Source organism: Littorina saxatilis, linkage group LG1 (assembly GCF_037325665.1).
Source record: "Littorina saxatilis isolate snail1 linkage group LG1, US_GU_Lsax_2.0, whole genome shotgun sequence".
Classification (NCBI taxonomy): domain Eukaryota; kingdom Metazoa; phylum Mollusca; class Gastropoda; order Littorinimorpha; family Littorinidae; genus Littorina; species Littorina saxatilis.
Window position 1 is genome coordinate 92,678,691 of NC_090245.1, and position 20,970 is coordinate 92,699,660.

Genomic DNA, 20,970 nt, shown 5'->3' on the forward strand with positions numbered 1-20,970 from the left:
TCAGATTTTTAATGACCAAAGTCATTAATTAATTTTTAAGCCACCAAGCTGAAATGCAATACCGAACCCCGGGCTTCGTCGAAGAGTACTTGACCAAAATTTCAACCAATTTGGTTGAAAAATGAGGGCGTGACAGTGCCGCCTCAACTTTCACGAAAAGCCGGATATGACGTCATCAAAGACATTTATCAAAAAAATGAAAAAAACGTTCCGAGATTTCATACCCAGGAACTCTCATGTCAAATTTCATAAAGATCGGTCCTGTAGTTTAGTCTGAATCGCTCTACACACACACACACACACACGCACGCACACACACACATACGCACATACACCACGACCCTCGTTTCGATTCCCCCTCGATGTTAAAATATTTAGTCAAAATTTGACTAAATATAAAAAGGACTTTACTTTGGCGAAAAGAGCATATGCTGCTTATTTTTGTACATAACTGCTATAACTGTATTTTTTCCGAACACTTACATGTAAAAAACATAGAGATATATCTTACCATTTCACTAAGACAGCCAAAATAACGGTCAAATTAAGGGGAGATCATGATGACGTACATGTCTTTGGTTGCACCGGGGGAAAATATTTAGTCGCTGGAACCTATAAGGTTATACGGCGACTTATCAGGTGATAATGTTTCGAACTTATCTTTTAAAAATTAAGTAAACAAATCTATGGAATATTTTGGAGTTCCATTAACAGATAAACAGATCTATCTATCTTCTTATTATTTTAGGTTCGTCCCCCCCCCCCCCCCCCCCGCACATTATCCCGCATATAATGAATTATATTCTCTTGGTGAAAAATAAAATGTTAACCCTAACACCGGTGCAATTCTGTAACACATGTTACATAGCCACTGGTGAATTAACAGAGAGAAAAATAACAAAAAACAGTCATATAGGTTTTCGCATCAATGGGAGGTAATCGGAACTGACCAAAAAGACTGCGCGACCGCACGCGACTATACAAACAAACAAAATAAAATACAGCAGGTATGACGTTTGCATGAATCCATGATTACGTCTACATGAACAACAGTGATAAAAGTGCGCATCTCTTCCCAGCCGTGCAGCGCTTTGAAAGTTGGAAGCATTAAAATTTAAACGGGTAAAAAGCCATCGTGAAGATACGAAAAAAAGTATGACGTCTAAAATACTTAATGATTCAAACGCATAGTATAACATATGTAATTGACAACAGAAAATAAATACATGGTTCACACACACAATCGAGTGCACACATCCATCCATGCTTATTTAAAGTCATGTACACACACACACGCATAAATACATGGCATCAAGCAACACACAATTAAATGACACATATGGAATATGGAAAACGTATAATGGACATGAACATGGCAAGTAATTTACACCGTTACCTAATATAAAATTGATGATATATATATACCACTCACTTGCTATTCGCCTAAAAGCTTGCGGTGTGCTGTGACACATATAAGAAACCAGAAGAAAAAAGGACTTTACTTTGGCGAAAAGAGCATATGCTGCTTATTTTTGTACATAACTGCTATAACTGTATTTTTTCCGAACACTTACATGTAAAAAACATAGAGATATATCTTACCATTTCACTAAGACAGCCAAAATAACGGTCAAATTAAGGGGAGATCATGATGACGTACATGTCTATGGTTGCACCGGGGGAAAATATTTAGTCGCTGGAACCTATAAGGTTATACGGCGACTTATCAGGTGATAATGTTTCGAACTTATGTTTTAAAAATTAAGTAAACAAATCTATGGAATATTTTGGAGTTCCATTAACAGATAAACAGATCTATCTATCTTCTTATTATTTTAGGTTCGTCTGGGGTAGAGAAATAAAACACACAGCTAGGTTCGTCTGAGGTGCGGTCGCGTGTTTAGTCGAACCGAAAGTTGAAGAAGAACCAATCACAGAAGATCTCTTTCGGCGAGGTCAAAGTTCAGGTCAAAGTTCACTGTTGTCTGCTCAAATTTGCGAGACAAACCTCTTCAAACTTTGTTCGTGGACAAAATTGGAAGTCGGGACCTAGCGGAATCGATTTCCTGGGTCACGTTAGCATGGTAACCGAAGGAGAAGGCACAAATCCGCGCGGTTTGGTCACAGGAATCGAAAAATCACCGAAAACCCTACCAGTATTATATAGTAGATAAGGTTTACAGTTTAGTTCATAGTTGTCACTGTCAGTATCACCCCCACCATTCTCCATCCCACTGATCTTGTGAAGAACAAGTATTACCTCCTACCTACCTTCCCGCACCCCCACCCCCAACACACACCCTCTTCTCGATACCCAAAACATATCCCCATCAGTGCACAGCAAAGTCTGGATGTGCTGAGTAATACATTTTCTTTATTTTCCAGGAAATGAGGTGCCGAGATATGACGTGCAGGCAGCTTGCAGAGTAGTGCCTGGCTTTGCTGCGGATGATGATCAGATTCAGTCCATTCTGTGCTGACGGAGCTACCAGAACTGCTTTAATATAGTCCATCTGAAGATGCTGACACTTAACAGAGGTTTTCTGTTGCCTTAGTGGTGAAATGAACATGTAACACATTAACAATAACATTCTACACAAATAATGTGTGGTGCGATGTGGATCAAGGGTACATTTTGACTTATAAATGTAAGTTGTCAATTCAACTAAATACAGGTAGTGTTTGGTATGCAGATATTTTCTTACAGCAAACAGCGGTTTGTTTGTTTTTACTACATAAAGTGGTATTATCTTTTATGTTGTTTGAGTGCTTTAAGTTAAGCTGTTCACAGGCAGTATTTTACACACAGGCTTAGCTGTGGGAGATGTGTGTGTATGTTTCGGTCAATGCGTGTTCATGTATAGACTTTGTTTACAATATTAGAATTTAGATCTTTTAACTGCATTATGCACATGAAATGTGTTAACCCATGAATTTTTCTTCCTTTGAATCCTAGTCAGTACTTTATCTTGTTTAAAATTTTCATTGATTCTGTTTTTGGGTCGTTCTGGTGCATCCTTGATGGTTCAATTCATTCTTATGTTGTGCTGAAATGTTGCTTTTGTAATACAGTTTGCCAAGATTGTGTCTTTCACTTGGATGTGGTGAACTTATTTTTTAAAGGCCTGCTCTGCCTCATTAAAACACTTCGCCTCACTGTGTCAGACCTTCATCAGGCTTTTTGCATGGGATAAGAAAATCCTTCCACTTGGTCACATAGCAAAAGTCAGCACCCTGACTTCTTAGTGTGGTGATGTCTTTTCTTATTAATTTATTTCCCCCAAAAGCCATAAGTGTTTTAAACAAAATTATGTCTTACAGCTACAGTGGAACCCCCCTTTTAATACCTCCAACAATCTGAGAAAATCAGGTCTTAAAAAGGAGGGGGTCTTAAAATAGAGGTAAAATTTAAAATTTACAGAGGTTATGAACAGAAAGTCTGAGAAAACAAGGTCTTAAAGTGGAGGGGGTCTTAAAAGGGGGGTTCCACTGTATGGCTATTGGGGATTATGTGTTTGTAAAGATAGAGCTGAGAATCCTACACAGAATTCTGTGCATAGAAGGCGGCCTGAATCTTGACCCACACTGCTGGCATGACCTTCATAGAGCATTCAACGCTTTACTTTTACCCTGGTAACTTTTACGGTTGCTCTCTCTGGATTGAGCATTTTTATTTCAACCAAGGGGAAAAGTTAAATGCCTCTGCAGAGATTCGAACCTAGGACCTAGAGATGTTTAGGCCGATGTCCTAACCACTATTTTTTTTATTGTAAGATGGATATATATATGTCTAGCGGATGCAGCTACATGTACAAATGTGCCAATTTAGAACTTGCATTTTCAGCCTATAATCTTTGGCCATTCATGTAAGTACTAAATATTGTGAATGCATGTGAGACTGCCTTGTTTTACTTTTGTGAAATGTGTGAACTCACTTTGTTTACATCTTTGTGTTAATAAATGCAGTTTATCAGTTACCTCTGTTTGTTTCTTCTGCAAGTATGTCAAACGGCCCACACACACCCTCATGCGCACACACACACAGACACACACAAAATCAGATCTCAAGTGTAAGTATTCTTTTTGCAGTTTTATTTTAATGCCCATAATCAGTCAAACAAATATATCATCACACTTGCACCGAAGCTTAAAAGTAGCAGTCCTGCATACATATGCAGACCTGATTACCACTAAAATTTCCTGGTGTACAAATGAGGCTAAAAATGTGTACAATCAAAATTTTAAGGTGTACAATTCATTCTCGCGGTACACACTGTGCTTTATTCCCCCCTCAAACCCCATTATTTAAAGACTGTAAATACATTTAAGAAAGAATTTGTGCTGAAAGTAAATTAAAACATTTTTGTTGAAAAAAAACCCATACACTATTAGATATTTGAAAATGTGACACAAAACGAATGATAGAAAAACATAATTTTTATTTTTGACCTCTGAGGAAAATTTGCATCAGCTGCTGTCAGCAATATTGAGTCAGCCCTTCATTTCTGTCACTGCACTGGTCAGTATTTTCTGGTCTCATACAGTCCTCTTTACACATTGCTTTCTAGGCTCACACAGTCCTCTTCAGACATATTTTTAACTCCTGAAGAACCCCATAATTAAGGTAGTCATGTTCCATCTTCACACAAAAACCCCTTCAGCGATGTACAGGAATATTCTCGATTTTTTGCGTATGATTTTAATGTCTGGCGTATAATCGTACAGCGGTCTTCAATTTCGTAAGATTGTACGCAAATTTCGTACAGTAACCAGGTCTGCATATGTAATGTGTAAATGTTTCAGGTCACCATTTGTCCTGGCTTGAACATGCAATAAGAACACCTCTACACAAACACATGTACAGTCAACCGGCTAGCTGCTTCCCTGTAAGGCATATTTTTCTATGAATTAATCGATTTTCCGCAGACAGCAGTCAGGTAGTGGATCTATAGTGTATGTCCAAGCAGACGGTTGATCTTAGTACAACACATCAAGGAAATATTTTTTTTAAAACAGATCGAACATCTAACCTTCCAAAGTTCATAATCAATAAAGAAGAATAGTATGTTACTGGAACCCTTTATTTATGACTTAAGGCAATGTGCGGCAGTAAAATTACCAAACTTAAACTTGAAGAATACAGTCAAGGAATAACTTAGTTTTCTGGGCAGTTATTGAAGTGACTTATTAAAATGAATGAAAACATTGTGGATGAATATTGACTGCTGTTGCTGGCATTTACAGCGTCATATGGGATTTCTAGAAAACATCATACATCAGAAATTTATAATATTTGGCACAAGGATACACATGTACTATATCTACAATCATATAGAACGTGTTTTTTTTTTAAACAACTACAGTTGAATTTGAATTAATTATTGTAATGAATATACAGTGAGAAATTCGTTCATTCTTATGACAAAAGATATTAAAATTCAACTGTAGTCTGTTGTAAAAAAAAATCGTACTATATGATTGTAGATATGATACATGTGCATCTTTGTGCCAAATATTAGGAATTTCTGATGTATGATGTCGCTGTTAAACTGTTTCCTAGAAATCCAATGTAACGACTGTTTCCATAGCAACGGCACTCTATGTCGATCAGTATTCACAATCCTCCGAAAGCGGCGTATGGCTGCCTAAATGGCGGGGTAAAAACGGTCATACACGTAAAAATCCACTCGTGCAAAAACATGAGTGTACGTGGGAGTTTCAGCCCACGAACACAGAAGAAGAAGAAGAAGTATTCACAATTGTTCTATTTATTTTTACGTCACTTCCCAGAAAACCAGGTTATTCCATGTATTCTCCAAATTCAATTTTACTGCCGCACATTTCCTTAACAAAATGTAAGATTTTACTTTGACCGAGCAGTTTTTGTAAGTGGACAGGCCTTAGTTTTATTTCGGTGGCATAATTCAATGCGCTTCGTCAAAATGTCTCGAACTGAAACCAAAAGCAGACGCAAGACTTATGTCTCCCGTACTCCTAACTTTAATGTGCTGCAGACAGGTGTACCCAAACAGCCCATATCACATACGGTTTGGAATTCCCGAAAACACAAGATCCGCACTGCACAACTTCAGTGCACATGTACGCGAGAGTGCTCGGTCGCTTTTTGAAAATGTGTATCTTGAGAGAAAAATATAGAATAGTGCGCTGTCCGAAGGAATGAAGTTCTTATCGGACAATGACAGCGCTCAGTTCATAACAATAGGACATCTGACCGCCATGCGGCTATGTGAATCGGACATTTGAGCCTTTCAATCTGTCTATGTCGGACGTCTGACGACATCCCCTACGAGGCTTTTACATGAAATAAGACCATACGGGCACTTATAGTTGCATACCAAAAATAAACTGCCTCAAGGCTCTCTATGCAGAGTGGTATCCTTTTAAAGAATAAATTCAGGTACAGCTTCTTCTAAAGAAAAAAAAAATTCACCGAAACCACCAAAACATCTACCTCACTACAGAAAGCAGTCAAAGTGTTGATTTTTGGTCTGTGACCAAGTGGAAGGATGGTCTTATCCCATTTTAAAGGTGAGGACAACTTTTTAAATGAGGCGTAGTGGGCCTTTAAAACATTGACACAAATTTACAATAGCAACAAGTTGTAATGCTCAGTACAACCAATACTGAGTGGACATTTACTGCCCCTGTAGCTGTAGTTTCCCCATCGATCACAGCTGGACTTGGATAGCACTGCTTTTCATCCACATTCACTGGCCAGGTCTTCTCATCTTCTGTCCCTACTGACAAATGAATGACAAAGGAACTGATCTTAAATCCAAACACAATTTTCTTTTTTGTTTGCTTAACGCCCAGCCGACCACAAAGGGCCATATCAGGGCGGTGTTGCTTTGACATATAACGTGCACCACACACAAGACAGAAGTCGCAGCACAGGCTTCATGTCTCACCCAGTCACATTATTCTGACACCGGACCAACCAGTCCTAGCACTAACCCCATAATGCCAGACGCCAGGCGGAGCAGCCACTTGATTGCCAATTTTAAAGTCTTAGGTTTGACCCGGCCGGGGTTCGAACCCACGACCTCCCGATCACGGGGCGGACGCCTTACCACTAGGCCAACCGTGCCGGTTCCAAACACAATGACAAGAACAAGTTTTAAGTATGAGTAAGGAGTAAATTGTGTTTGTAACTGACACACACACACACACACACACACACACTAAACCCACATAAATGCCAAGAGCGTAAACATTCTAATTCCCTGGTAGACAAGTTCTAATGCCTACTTTTTAACATATATATATATATATATATATATATATATATATATATATATATATATATATATATATATATATATATATATATGGTCAAGGCTCAGGAGGTGACACCAATGAGTGTGACATGCAAGAACAAATTTCAATGTTATTACAAGCTGACAATTTCCTGACAATTTACTAGGTATGGTCATGCTAAACTTCTACGAAAAATGTTTTTCACACTTGAGCCATCGTTTAGATGTATTTACAAAAATAATATCAATGTTCAAACATAACATGACGCCATCACAATTTCAGATTCAGGCAATTTAATGATCCAAGAACAAACAAAAAGAAATGTTGGTGGTGTTTCTTTATTGCTAGACCACACATCCATCAATACAAACAAGATAAGCAGGTAAGAATCTCTAATTGGGTCAAATACCTGAGCTTGAAATTGCTTAAACATAACATGACACCAAAACACTAAGTCAAAATGCAGCATGGAGTTCAAAGACAAAATACTATCAATACTGAGTCCAAAACAGAAAACATAGATAATGTTTGTGTGTCTCCAAAATATCATAATGAAAATACTAATTATAGTCATCAAATTAAATCAATAATAGAGCCATCCTTCACTGGATGCTGCGTAATACCCGAAAATGCCAAAAATTAAACCAAGAACACGCCCAAATCAATCATTTTGGCATTAAATAATAATAAAACATTGTTACATACATTATTTCCTTTGCCAAAAAAAAAAAGTGGATGTGTTACCTTGTCTTTAAATGAGAGGGAAAAAAGAAAAAGTAGCCATGCTTGAACATAACATGACGCCGTGACAAAAGATAAACTTACATCATCTGGAGCTAAAGATGCAAATAAAATATCAAATTCAGAAGCCATTGTGTGCATAGCGTTGGTAGCTACATTGCACAGTTAACTGCATAGCCAAGTCACAACATTAGAAAAAGTTATTCTGAAATTAAAACACTTAAACATAACTTGACGCCATGAAACATAACATGACGCCGTGACACAGTCTTAATCAGGCTAAAGTGGCAAAACCAAACATAATAAAAGAACAGGAGGACAGCTATCTACATGCAGCGATGGTAGGTAATTATTAGCCACCAAATAATCTGATGTGTAAACTTAATCTTTTATCTTTGCACAGAAAATTTGCTGTTTGAGCATAACATGACGCCATGAAACATAACATGACCCCGTGACAAAAGATAAAATTACATCCTCTGGAACTATGGGTGTAAGTAAGCCATCCAATTCAGATGCCATTGTGTGCACATAAAAGGCTGCTACAGAGCTAAGTTCACTGAATAGGTGAGGGGCAACCTTAGAAAAAGTTTTTGTACCATGAAAAAATGCCCAAACATAACTTAAGACCATGTTCAAACCAATTAAAAGGAAAAAAATGTATAGTCTACATTTACCTGTACAAAATGCTAGATAAAAAGGAAAGCTAGATGAAAATAGACTAAGAAACTATAAAAATTAAACTCAATATTACACTACAACACTGTGACAGTTCAAGCTGACACCGATGTGTTATGTTGTGTTTGGACATGGATCACACTAACTACAACAAAAACGTGGTTTCTATGGGGGGGAAAGTTATTTGAAACAGATAATATCAATATTAAATTCTACATCTGTTTTTCTTTACCAAAAATAAAATAAGTAAAAAACCGAGTGCCCAAACCTAACATTACACCAGCCGTGGCAGCAGAGATCGACTGTGCATAGCGTCAAGTTATGTTTGGACATAAAACTAGCACTCGGCGATCAGACACAATAAGGGTCTACAAGTTCAGACCCAATGATGATGTTAATGCATAGTATTCAATCTGCCACAAAAATTAGTGTATGTTAGAAGACATTTAGTTGAACGAGTTTAAACATAACGCTGCCGACCTCGGACTTGGTGTAAAGTTGCGTTTGATCTCCTGCATCCCATAATATCAACCACGTATCTTGTAAATCGGAGTAAATGACTTTTAGGGGTACTTCACGAAGTGATTTCATGAAGGGATGCATCATTGATGGTTGAAAACGTACTTAGGCAGGTTTCACGGTAATCAGACTCTTTGATGTGTGTAAACTTTGCCTTCAAATTACTTGCTTACTGTGTTGATTTTCATCATTCTTTCTGCTTGGCATGAGTAAGTATGGTATTTGCAATACAAAAAAAATAAATAAAAGCTAAAATGTTTGTGTTTGAGCAATTATTTGAGCGAGTTTTTCGAAGCGAACGTGTGAATCCTGACAGACACCATTTCCTTCTGTCACATGACCCCATCTCAAAGTGTGATTCAACAGACACGAAAATAACACACAAAACTTATGATAATGGGGTTATTAATTCAATTAATACACAAGGTTAGTCTCTGACTAGATAAAATAGGGAAAAAATATCAAATGGGAGCATAAAACCGTTTCTGGAAAAATTTTCAATCGCCACCGAAAGTGTCTGTCAGTAAAAAAAACCACGTGCTTTGTTTGAAAAGCAAAGCCTAATTTTACACATCGCGTGCTTTTGTCTGTTATTCTTTCTTGTGAACATCATTTTATTGATGTTCTTCACTGGAAAGCAGGTGTATCATCAACAGTATCACAAAATCGCAAAGAATGAACATTTTTGTTGTGATCCGACCGGTGTCTGTAGACTGAATCACACGTTCGGCAAACTTTGTTTTTAACGGAAATAACCGAGCCTTTCATCGGAAACGACGTTTCAACCGCTTCAGATCGTCTGCAGGAAGAAAAAGAGGAATGCGATACCCAGTGAGTAAAACATTTAATCGTTTTTAGTGCCTTTTGATCAAGTTTTGTTGCGTCTGTCAGCAACGTTCGTCAACCCAACGTTCGACACAGCGACGCACGCATACGGATTTGCAGCGTTTGCATTCGGAAAGTGAGGGATTTGTGAGTTCGTTTGCATAATTTCAATCGCTAGTAGGTTTTCCCTTCGTCTCCCATTGTTGTGTTTGCATGTTATTGGCATTTCATTGTGTAAATTGAAAGTTTGTGAGTAACAGTAGTACAATCTGTCGAACGTTGGCGACGCTGACAGACGGAAATATCGAACGTTGCCTTCAATGACAGAAGGGCGTGGCGATCGTACTTTCGATTCGTAGGAACACAATAAATATGGAGACAGCAATGTGCGCTCGTTACCACAACGGTCATGAACCGGTGTAACACAAAATTTTTACTCCACGAAAAATTGACTCCGGAGTAAACTTCCAGTAAAAATCTTGTACGAAAAAAGAACTCCACAAGGAACTAAATTTTTACTCCCCAAATATTTACTCCCAGTAAACATCTCGTACGAGAAACTTAGGGCCTACTCCTTCGTTTATAATTCGCGCAATATCCCATTTACGTGCAATCCCGTTTTGCCGCCGTCCCATTTTGGCGACATTTCACAAGCTAAGCGTCATCTTACTACCGCATCCCATTTTGGCGCAATCCCGTTTCGCCGCTATCCCATTTTTTATTTTTATTTTTACATTTAGTCAAATTTTGACTAAATGTTTTAACGTAGAGGGGGAATCGAGACGAGGGTCGTGGTGTGTGTGTGTGTGTGTGTGTGTGTCTGTCTGTGCGTGTGTGTGTGTGTGTAGAGCGATTCAGACCAAACTACTGGACCGATCTTTATGAAATTTGACATGAGAGTTCCTGGGAATGATATCCCCGGATATTTTTTTTATTTTTTTCGATAAATACCTTTGATGACGTCATATCCGGCTTTTTGTAAAAGTTGAGGGGGCACTGTCACACCCTCATTTTTCAATCAAATTGATTGAAATTTTGGCCAAGCAATCTCTGAAGAAGGCCGGACTTCGGTATTGCATTTCAATTTGGTGGCTAAAAATTAATTAATAACTTTGGTCATTGAAAACCTGAAAATTGTAAAAAAAAATAATTTGTTTTTAAAACGATACAAATTTACGTTCATCTTATTCTTCATCATTTTCTGATTCCAAAAACATATAAATATGTTATATTCGGATTAAAAACAAGCTCTGAAAATTAAAAATATAAAAATTATTATTAAAAAAAAAATTCCGAAATCGATTTAAAAACAATTTCATCTTATTCCTTGTGGGTTCCTGATTCCAAAAACATATAGATGTGATATGTTTGGATTAAAAACACGCTCAGAAAGTTAAAAAGAATAGAGATAAAGAAAAGCGTGCTATCCTTCTCAGCGCAACTACTACCCCGCTCTTCTTGTCAATTTCACTGCCTTTGCATCGAGCGGTGAACTGACGATGCTACGAGTATACGCTCTTGCTGTAAAAATGCAGTGAGTTCAGTTTCATTCTGTTAGTTCGACAGCTTGACTAAATGTTGTACATGAACAAAGTATGCAAACCAGATGATCCAGCGACGTCCTTCCCAATTTATGTCCAATGGACGTCTACCCACAACACGCCACTGGATGCCGCGTGGTCAGCCAACCATGTGGTGCCAGTCGTGAAAACCAGGTTCTTTGTCCCACAGTGAGACATTCAAGTTGGGGACTTTGTGACCGCTGACTTTGTCAGCATGGATGGAAAGGTGGAGAGATACAGGGCGGTGATCATCCCCAAGTCAACCCATTTCCTCGATGGGCCAGATCGAGAGGAGATCTGTGTGAAGTGTTTGCGCGCAAAAGACAATGGGAGATACTATGTCTTTCCTAATGTTGATGACATTTCATGCTTGCCAATGGCTCAGATAAAAAAAATCCCACCAACCAACCATGAACAACAGGGGGGATTACTTTTTTTGACATGTGACCAAGTCTCATTTGAGCGTTCACAGTGTTACCTGAGAATAGCACACCCCCTTGAATTGGGACCAAAGAAAAAGCGTTGTATATATGCATTTTTGAATGCTTTTCTAAAGTCATAAGTTCATTTGTGAAAATTTTTTTTTTTAGGGATTGTTTTGCTGAATGCATGCAGTTAAGAAATTGACCCCGTTTTCAAATTTAGGGGGTAGGGTTGCCCCATAGCCCACGTATGTCTGTGTGACTGTGTCAAATATCAATCTACTTTGCGTACAAAATGTATAGATGTTTGTTTTTCGATTTTAGAATGATTTCTTAAGTTGGCTAGAACTTCTGAGGTCTACAGGAAACGATAAAGATAAAAAATGTACAAAATATAAGTAGCGTCCTTCATCTTACCATTGTTCTGATCAATGCTGTCCCTTTATTTGCAAGTTAACGATTTTTCTTAATGTGTTCAAGGAGTATGTTAAAAATTATTATCAATGGTTGCTTTAAACAGCACCTTTGGGCAGTTATTATGCACTGAAGTTGTAAAAGCATGTTTTGGGGGTTTTAGGATATAGCGTCTTGGAACGCCAATCATCTTGGAAATACGAATGTTCATATAATTTTTTTTACTGTTTTGGATAGATACAAAGTTGAACTCTTGGTGCAAACTGTTTTTTGGCCCCTGTTTGACTATTTATTATTTTGGAATATTGTGTGTGAGGGGGAAACTGCAATCCTCAATATCATGAAACGTGCCCTTAGCTCTATCAAACCAAAAACGCAACAGTGACACCACATGATCGGCATGAATGCACATGACAAAGCAAAAATTGACAAATGTAGGAACGTAGGAAAGTGTTGATGAAAGCACAACTATTCAGACAGGATCTCTAGTTTTATCAGAGAAACAGAACTCAGCACTCGAAAGCCTAATGTGGTCATTACTTCATATTCTATCCATAATTTCGCTGGATTTGCACAAACTCAACAAATGACGCCAAAATAAAACCCTTACCTTTCGGCCTATCCTCGGCGTCCATCGCGCGCTTTGTCTTCAAATGGCGCAATATTCTAAATTGGAGTGGTTTTCACTTCCATGCCGGATTAATCTCCAAAAAATGGAGTGAAAAATACACATACATTGTTCCTTTTTCGTGTCCAAACGCAACGGTTTGTTGACACCATATCGCTTCCGCAAAATCAATGTAAATTTCTTGCTGCATCAGAGTTTAAAATGTTCGCTTGCTGATTAATCCAAGAACTAAAACATAAAATCTTTCAGATTAGAGGTTAATCACGTGTGTTGGATGCGGATATTTCTTTCAAGTTAACATCGATCGCTATCACCCAAACATGACACCACGCGTTGCGTTTGAGCACGATTGATGACGCTCTATATAAACAAGAAACGAACAAATATTTGACACGCACGTAACGTCAATAGGAATTGATAACGTTTTAAGAATTCGGAAATCAATAAATTAACTCTTGATTCGATCTTGTTATGGTGAAAAATGCCGTCTGAAGTGACACACAGGTATGTCTGTCACGTTTTTCTTCCACCACGATCGTCGATTTTTCATTAAAAAAAATTGTTTTTTAATGACAGAAAGCAAGTTTAACTCATTTTATGTCATCACACGAAGCTTTGATTATATAAGAACAAGTGACAACAGTTTGATTTCATTAATTCTTTATCTTCAACCTTAGAATCGCAGTCAAAAATGTCAGCTGGTGATTTCTGCACTCGAGCCACCTCCTGAGCCTTGACCATATATATATATATATACAAACAAATATGGAAAAAATAACCAAAACAAGCCTTCACGTTTTCACCAATATTTCGGCCTCGTGGCCTTCGTCAGGGTGTTCTATTATTAGCTCGCACGATGTTTACAAATATCCTTTGACGCAATGTCTGTCTATGACGTAATTATACATGACGTAATATGTTTTGCGTGCCGGAATTCCAAAAATGAATAAGACAGTAACAATTCAAAGCCTAGTTCTAAACAAGTGGATTGTTAAAGATGATGCAGTGCTGAACACGTACCTGGATGATAACAAGGTGGGTGGGAGACATTGAGGACTTCAAAACGGGCAAGTAAAGGTGAAAGATAGTATGCACATGAACGCTCGTTGCATGACCACTGAGTGCGTTCGCACGTGCTAGCACACACCCCTGCATATCATCATGTACCCACAGACACACACACACTGACACAGGTACATCCACACACACGCACACACACGCAATCGCGCGCGCGCGCACACACACATACATATTGTTGTATTAACGGGCACATGCAGATTTACATGCCCGCTTATGTGCGTTGACATGTTAATACGTTAGCAAGTAGATTAATTGTTTTTCTGTTTTCAACATCCGATGTGGTAAGTTCTGGATCGACGCAAGTTAGTTTCCTTTCTCAATTGATAGGGTTGTCCCTATGGTTGAAAACAATGTATACAAGTTCATCACTGTAAAACAGGCGGTTCATGAAAAGTACATATCTTTTACACAGTTGTAGTCAAATTTACTTTCAAAAGTTAAACACGTCCCGGACGTGATCGCAGGAATGTTACATCAACTATCAGGTGTTGTCACATCTGACATTTATTTGGTGACAGTGTTTAGTCCACTTGGAAAGACTGTTTGTAGCTTTCTGATCCAAAACTGTTCCCTCTCGTGCCTGTGTGTAGGGTTGTTGGTGTACACCTGTTCGTTGGGTAAACACCGCATGTCCTGCAGTGAGTGTCCAGGTAAACTGAAGTGCATTGTCACATGTGTACCAACATTTTTTTGGATGTGTGACCTATGCAAGTAGAAGCGGGTTTTGAGACTGTTTTTTGTCTCCCCGATATACTGTGCATGGTCACACTTGTTGCAGTACAGCATGTAGATAATGTTGGACGATGTGCAAGACATGCGGTGTCTGACCTTAAAGTGTTCTCTTGTACTGGCACTGGTGAAGGTCTTGGTTTCTGTCAAGTGTTCTTTGCATATGATGCATGTTTTACCACATTTTGCAACACCTGAGTCAGAGTCTACGGTGAGGGCTGGGGGAAGGACAGTGGGCATAATCATATGTTTGAGGCTTTTGGCGTTTCTTTCTCCAACCACTGGCAGTTCAGGTACCGCTTCCTTCATTCGGGTACTTGAGTGCAGTATTTCCTGATTTTCCTTCAACCATTCCCGCAGAGGAGGATTGGCAGGGTTGTGTGTGATAACAAAGGGAACTCTGTTGTTGGTAGACTTCTCTTTGTACGCTAAGGCCTCTGATCGTGGTGTTGCTCCTGCCCTCTCTTTGGCTTCCTCCAGCGTTTTCTTCTTGTATCCACGCAGTCGGAAGGCTTGCTCCAGCTGGTGACATTGCTGTGCAAAGTCCTTCTTTTGGGAGCATATACGCCGTGCCCTCAACATCTGGCTGTAGGGGATGTTTTCCTTGCAGTGTCTTGGGTGGCACGACGTATAGTGAAGGTAGTTTCGTTTGTCCGTGGGCTTTGTATGGAGATCTGTCTCTATGTACCCCTCCTGCATTTTGAGCGTGATGTCCAAGAAGGGCATTTCAACCGGCGAAGAACCCATTGTGAATTTGATGGTAGGATGGAATGTGTTGATATGCTTCTGGAAGATCTCAAGTTCTTCTGGTGTGCCAGTCCATAGAAGGAAGATATCATCTATGAATCGCTTCCACGAGCTGGTATGGAGTGGAACTGGGCTTGATTCCAGCATGCGTTCTTCCAGCCATCCCATGAAGAGATTAGCAATTGTCGGAGCCATAGGAGTGCCCATTGCAGTCCCGTGTTCTTGTCTATACAGTTGTCCTTCAAATGTAAACACATTGTTGGAAAGGATGTGCCGAACAACCTGTACAATCGTTGATGCTGGTGGGCTGTTTGGTAAAGGTTTCAGTGTCAAGAAATGACGAAGTGCTGTCTCCATGTCATCATGCGGTATGTTAGTATATAACCCTACGACGTCAATGGTGACAAGGAGTGTTCCTGGGTTGAAGGGACCTTCGGTCGTGTTAAGATCCTGCACAGTTTGCAGCATGTGTGTTGTGTCTTTCACGTGGCTTGGGAGTTGCACGACCAGGTCTTGAAGCCAGCTGTCCACTAACTTCGAAAGTTTTACCGTGGGGCCTTCTACCCCTGAGACAATAGGTCGTCCCGGAGGGTTCTCAAGGGTTTTGTGGATCTTAGGTAGGTGGTAGAAACAGTGGGTTCTGACTGTGTTCAGTTCTGTTTTAGCCCATCTGTATGTTACATCATCGATAAAACCCCTGTCATGTATATCTTCGACGATTTTGTTGGAGGCTTTAGCAATGGCAACTGTAGGATCTTTGTCTACCTTGCTGTAGTGTAGACTGTTGTTAAGTTGTCGTTCAGCTTCTTTGATGTAGTTGTCAGTATCTTGTACTACCACTGCCCCACCTTTGTCAGCTGTACTGATGCGTACCTCTCTGTTCAATACCATCTGGCGTAGTTGATGGAGGGCAACACGGTGGGGTTTGTCCATGTTGTCTCTGACTCTTGAGTTGTTTGCGAACGTCTCTGCTTGATGTTGTAGATTTGTACAGTATATATCTAGAGCTTTGTCTCTTCCTTTTTGCGGTTCGAAGAAAGTTTTCTTGTAGAACTTTGGTGGTTCATTTGCTTGTGTTTCAGGATCGTAGAACAATTCTTTTAGTCTTACCAGACGGCAGCCTTCCTTTATGTCCTCCACGATTTGTTGTTGGTCAACTGAGCGGGGTGTTGGGACAAACTTAGGCCCAAGTTCAAGTACATGTTTTTGCTCTTCGGATAGATCGACCTTCGATAAGTTGATGACCGTGTTGGAGATCACCTTGGGTGTGTTCTTGTCTATTGCCTTTTGGGTCCGTTTGAACCTCCTGCACTTTCTTTTTACCTTCACTGAGAAAGGTTGTCGTAGGTTTTGTTCGTGTTTTGGTTGCAATAATCTGCTGAGCTTTTTCTGTTTATCTTTCCATTGTTTTTTCTTCAGTTTGGCTGCTTGTTGTTGCTGGTATCTATATGCTGCTTCAAATTCATGGAATCCAGATGTTTGTTGGATGTTGTACATGACCTGTTGAAGTTCACAATTTACTTTTTCTTTCAGGCAGCGGTATGTGTCTCTGCACGAACCGACAATTTCAAGGCTAGCTGAGTTGATAGCGTCATCAACAGTTTTATGCAAGAAGTCTGATTTTGGCAACGCATCCTTTCCAAATTTCAAAATCATACCTCTGGGAACGATAGAGTTGTTCATGCAGATTGTAAGGAAACGTTCGTGGGTATCGTAGCGAGCTAACTTGTCCGTCAGTTTCCACAGCAGTGCTTTGCTGTAGTGACTGTTAGTATCCATGGTGCCGGATCCAACGAAGGATGCAATGGAGATCAACAATAATGTCAAAAATAACGGCACCAGGCTAGTAGACGGAACCATCAGTGTGAAGGAAGAAAGCTTGGATCGAGAATCGATGCATGTTATTTTTTCAAGAAGCGTATACAAACAAATATGGAAAAAATAACCAAAACAAGCCTTCACGTTTTCACCAATATTTCGGCCTCGTGGCCTTCGTCAGGGTGTTCTATTATTAGCTCGCACGATGTTTACAAATATCCTTTGACGCAATGTCTGTCTATGACGTAATTATACATGACGTAATATGTTTTGCGTGCCGGAATTCCAAAAATGAATAAGACAGTAACAATTCAAAGCCTAGTTCTAAACAAGTGGATTGTTTAAAGATGATGCAGTGCTGAACACGTACCTGGATGATAACAAGGTGGGTGGGAGACATTGAGGACTTCAAAACGGGCAAGTAAAGGTGAAAGATAGTATGCACATGAACGCTCGTTGCATGACCACTGAGTGCGTTCGCACGTGCTAGCACACACCCCTGCATATCATCATGTACCCACAGACACACACACACTGACACAGGTACATCCACACACACGCACACACACGCAATCGCGCGCGCGCGCACACACACATACATATTGTTGTATTAACGGGCACATGCAGATTTACATGCCCGCTTATGTGCGTTGACATGTTAATACCATATATATATGAATATATATATGAAATATAGAAGACACATTCCCTGTCAGCGCTTGCTATCAAATTCAAAAAGCAAAGCAAAGGTGTGTAACATCAATCTGCAGGGCTAGAAAAATCTGCAGGTATTAATGTCTGGCAGCTCTCCTGACTGGCCAGGGAAAATCAAACACACTCACACACACACACACACACACACACACACACACACACACACACACACACACACACACACACACACTTCGGTTCTCACACACAAACACACCAACAGTCAGAATGTAACCAGAACTTGAGACTGAGAGGGAGGATAAAACACAATATGATCATGTAGCAAAACTCTTACCTGAATTGCCATTAGCATGAAATATTTCCCATTTGAGTCTTGACAGCCTCCAGATCATGAAGGAATCAATCTGCTTCTTCCAATCCACTGTGCCGGATCGATGCCAACCTGTAATATATAATATTGGCTGAAGTAACATTCCTCTGAGCACCAATTTTAAAACAGTTAGTTGACAGGACAAGTAGTACTAGGAGCTACATGCAGTATGATATTTACCTATGTGGAGGAACAACAAACACACTGTCCACAGAACCAGATGAATTTACACACTGCACCCTCCCCCATAAAACAACAACAAAAAACGACAACAGACGACCAAACCAACATTAAGGCTTGATTCTTATGATACTGTGGGACAGTGGCATTGATATCTTTCTAGAATATAAAATGTTATAAGTCCTTTTACATTTAGTGAAGTTTTGACTGAATCAGTGAACTGAATGACAGAATGTGTTCACATAGACTGATATAGTGACCGACATACAATGTAGACAAGTTGATGTGTGCATATACATATGTATATTACATAACATGTATATATGGTATGTATAGCATGTATGCATGTGTGTAGAGCACAAAGGAAAAAAAATAGAACTTGACACACAGTTTCACTGAGAATGAGATATCCTGACAGTGAGTGAGTGACTGTTTACAGCAATACATTGTACTTTATTAAACTTAAAGGTACACACTGAAAGTCATGCGCTTCTAGTATTAGTAATGATTCTAATACTGGAGGAACTGCATGATCATCATACTGGTGAAATAAAGCTAAGAGTTTCAAGCAGTTCTGTGGTTTGGACTCTAAGTCAGTAGGTGTTCATTATTTTATTATTATCCCTGAACATGAATTATACAAATAAAATGAAAACACTATCTCAGTCTTGCTCACAGTCACACACACCTCCATATGAGCATAACACTGACAGTTGTACATAATAAAACCTCTTCGCCTTACTCTTACCTGATTTGCGGCAGTGGCATCAAATATTTTACTTCTGTCAGAGACAGCCTCAAGATCATGCAGCAATCGGTTGGCTTTTTCGGCTGAGAGGAGACCTTGAAGTTAAACATACTAGCTCTAGCTCTCTTCTGATTGATGCCAACCTGCAATAAAATAATCGGAGTGGCTAACGGTACGATATCGGATATAAAGCAAATTCGAGGGCTTAGATACTAGCGAAACGATATCGTACGCGAAGCAACTGTGAGAGCTTGGATGCTAGCGAAACGATATTGGATGTGAAGCAAATTCGTGGTCCAGATGCTAACGAAACGATCCTTTCTTGTTTTTCAGGCATTTTGTTGTTGTTGTTGTTGTTGAGTTGAGCATTTTTTCCCGTCACTTCCGGTTTATGAGAAAAATGTTCCGATCCAAGCAGCCTTTGTTTTTCTACCGTTGTCACGTGACTCCTCTTCTTTCCGCGTTTTGCTGTCCATCATGGCGGAGAATGATCGGTGTTTGCATGTTGGCCAGCATTTCGATTCCTATAGTGATTTACATGAAGCTGTGACGCGATTCTGCCTGACATCACATACACGCCAGTTCAAAACGCCAAAATCAATTTTGGTCAATTTTGAAGCGAGTTACGCCCGTTTTAAAATAAAAATGACGTCATTCTACTTCCACTACAAAGTTAAACGTTATTTACAGCCAAACTAACAGCGCTATCGATGTGCAGTTTTCACTAAAGTGGTTCCTATACATCAAAGAGTTTTTTTTAAAACAAAGTTGTTTTTAGCTGTTTTCTTCCCCTTTAAACTTTGTGATCAACACTTCAATGTGCTATATCTGTGATTTCAACTGTTAGTATTAATGTTTGGACTCTTCAGATTGAATGGGATGTTTATTTATTTCAAAATATGTTGGGTCTTAAACTTTGTGATCAACACTTTGATGTTGCTAATTCTGTGATTTCAACTTGAGACGGCTCTCCGTAGTCAGCTAGACGTTAAGCAATGATAATAAATAAATAAATATATTTGTCCAAATGTGTTTAATCTTAAACTTTGTGATCAGTTTGTTTGCGAGAGACAGTTTGCGAGCGGAACTTGAGGGGTGGAATTGTGCGACAGTGTGGCGCGCATACATGTGTGTGTGTGTGTGTGTGTGTGTGTGTGTGTGTGTGTGTGTGTGTGTGTGTGTGTGTGTGTGTGTGTGTGTAAGATCTGCGGATCAATAACACCAGCAAAAACAATAATTGACCTCTAAACAATAAAATACACACCCATCATATTAGCATTGAGAATTATCCGAATGCGGATATGGGAGCTAGATCTTCCTGTTACAGGGGCGGCGGAGCGTCAAAATCATTGGGGGGGCCAGGGTTTTTATGATTTTTTTCAGTTGTCAGGAAAAAGTTGATGGGGGGGAGGGGGGGGGGGGGGGGGGCTGGAGCAATACGGACAATGTTGTCAGCCGGGTATGGAAACTTTTCGGCCCTTAAAGTCTGACCATGTTGATGAGCAGGTGGGGGGGTGGTGTCCCGTGTAAACTTTAATTTTTTTTTAAGCAGATTTTTT

The 20,970-nt window shown here is 39.5% G+C and overlaps 1 protein-coding gene and 1 long non-coding RNA gene across 4 annotated transcripts in view; one reads left to right on the plus strand and one right to left on the minus strand.

The window, feature by feature from the left end:
- LOC138945691 (uncharacterized) overlaps positions 1 to 3,977 on the plus strand; it is a 43,141-nt gene extending 39,164 nt beyond the window's left edge. The window contains exon 4 of the long non-coding RNA XR_011449088.1: positions 2,386 to 3,977. This is a non-coding gene — a long non-coding RNA (uncharacterized lncRNA). The remainder of the gene's footprint in view (positions 1 to 2,385) is intronic.
- LOC138945829 (hemocyte protein-glutamine gamma-glutamyltransferase-like) overlaps positions 1 to 20,970 on the minus strand; it is a 163,287-nt gene that overhangs the window by 99,762 nt on the left and 42,555 nt on the right. The window lies entirely within an intron of this gene.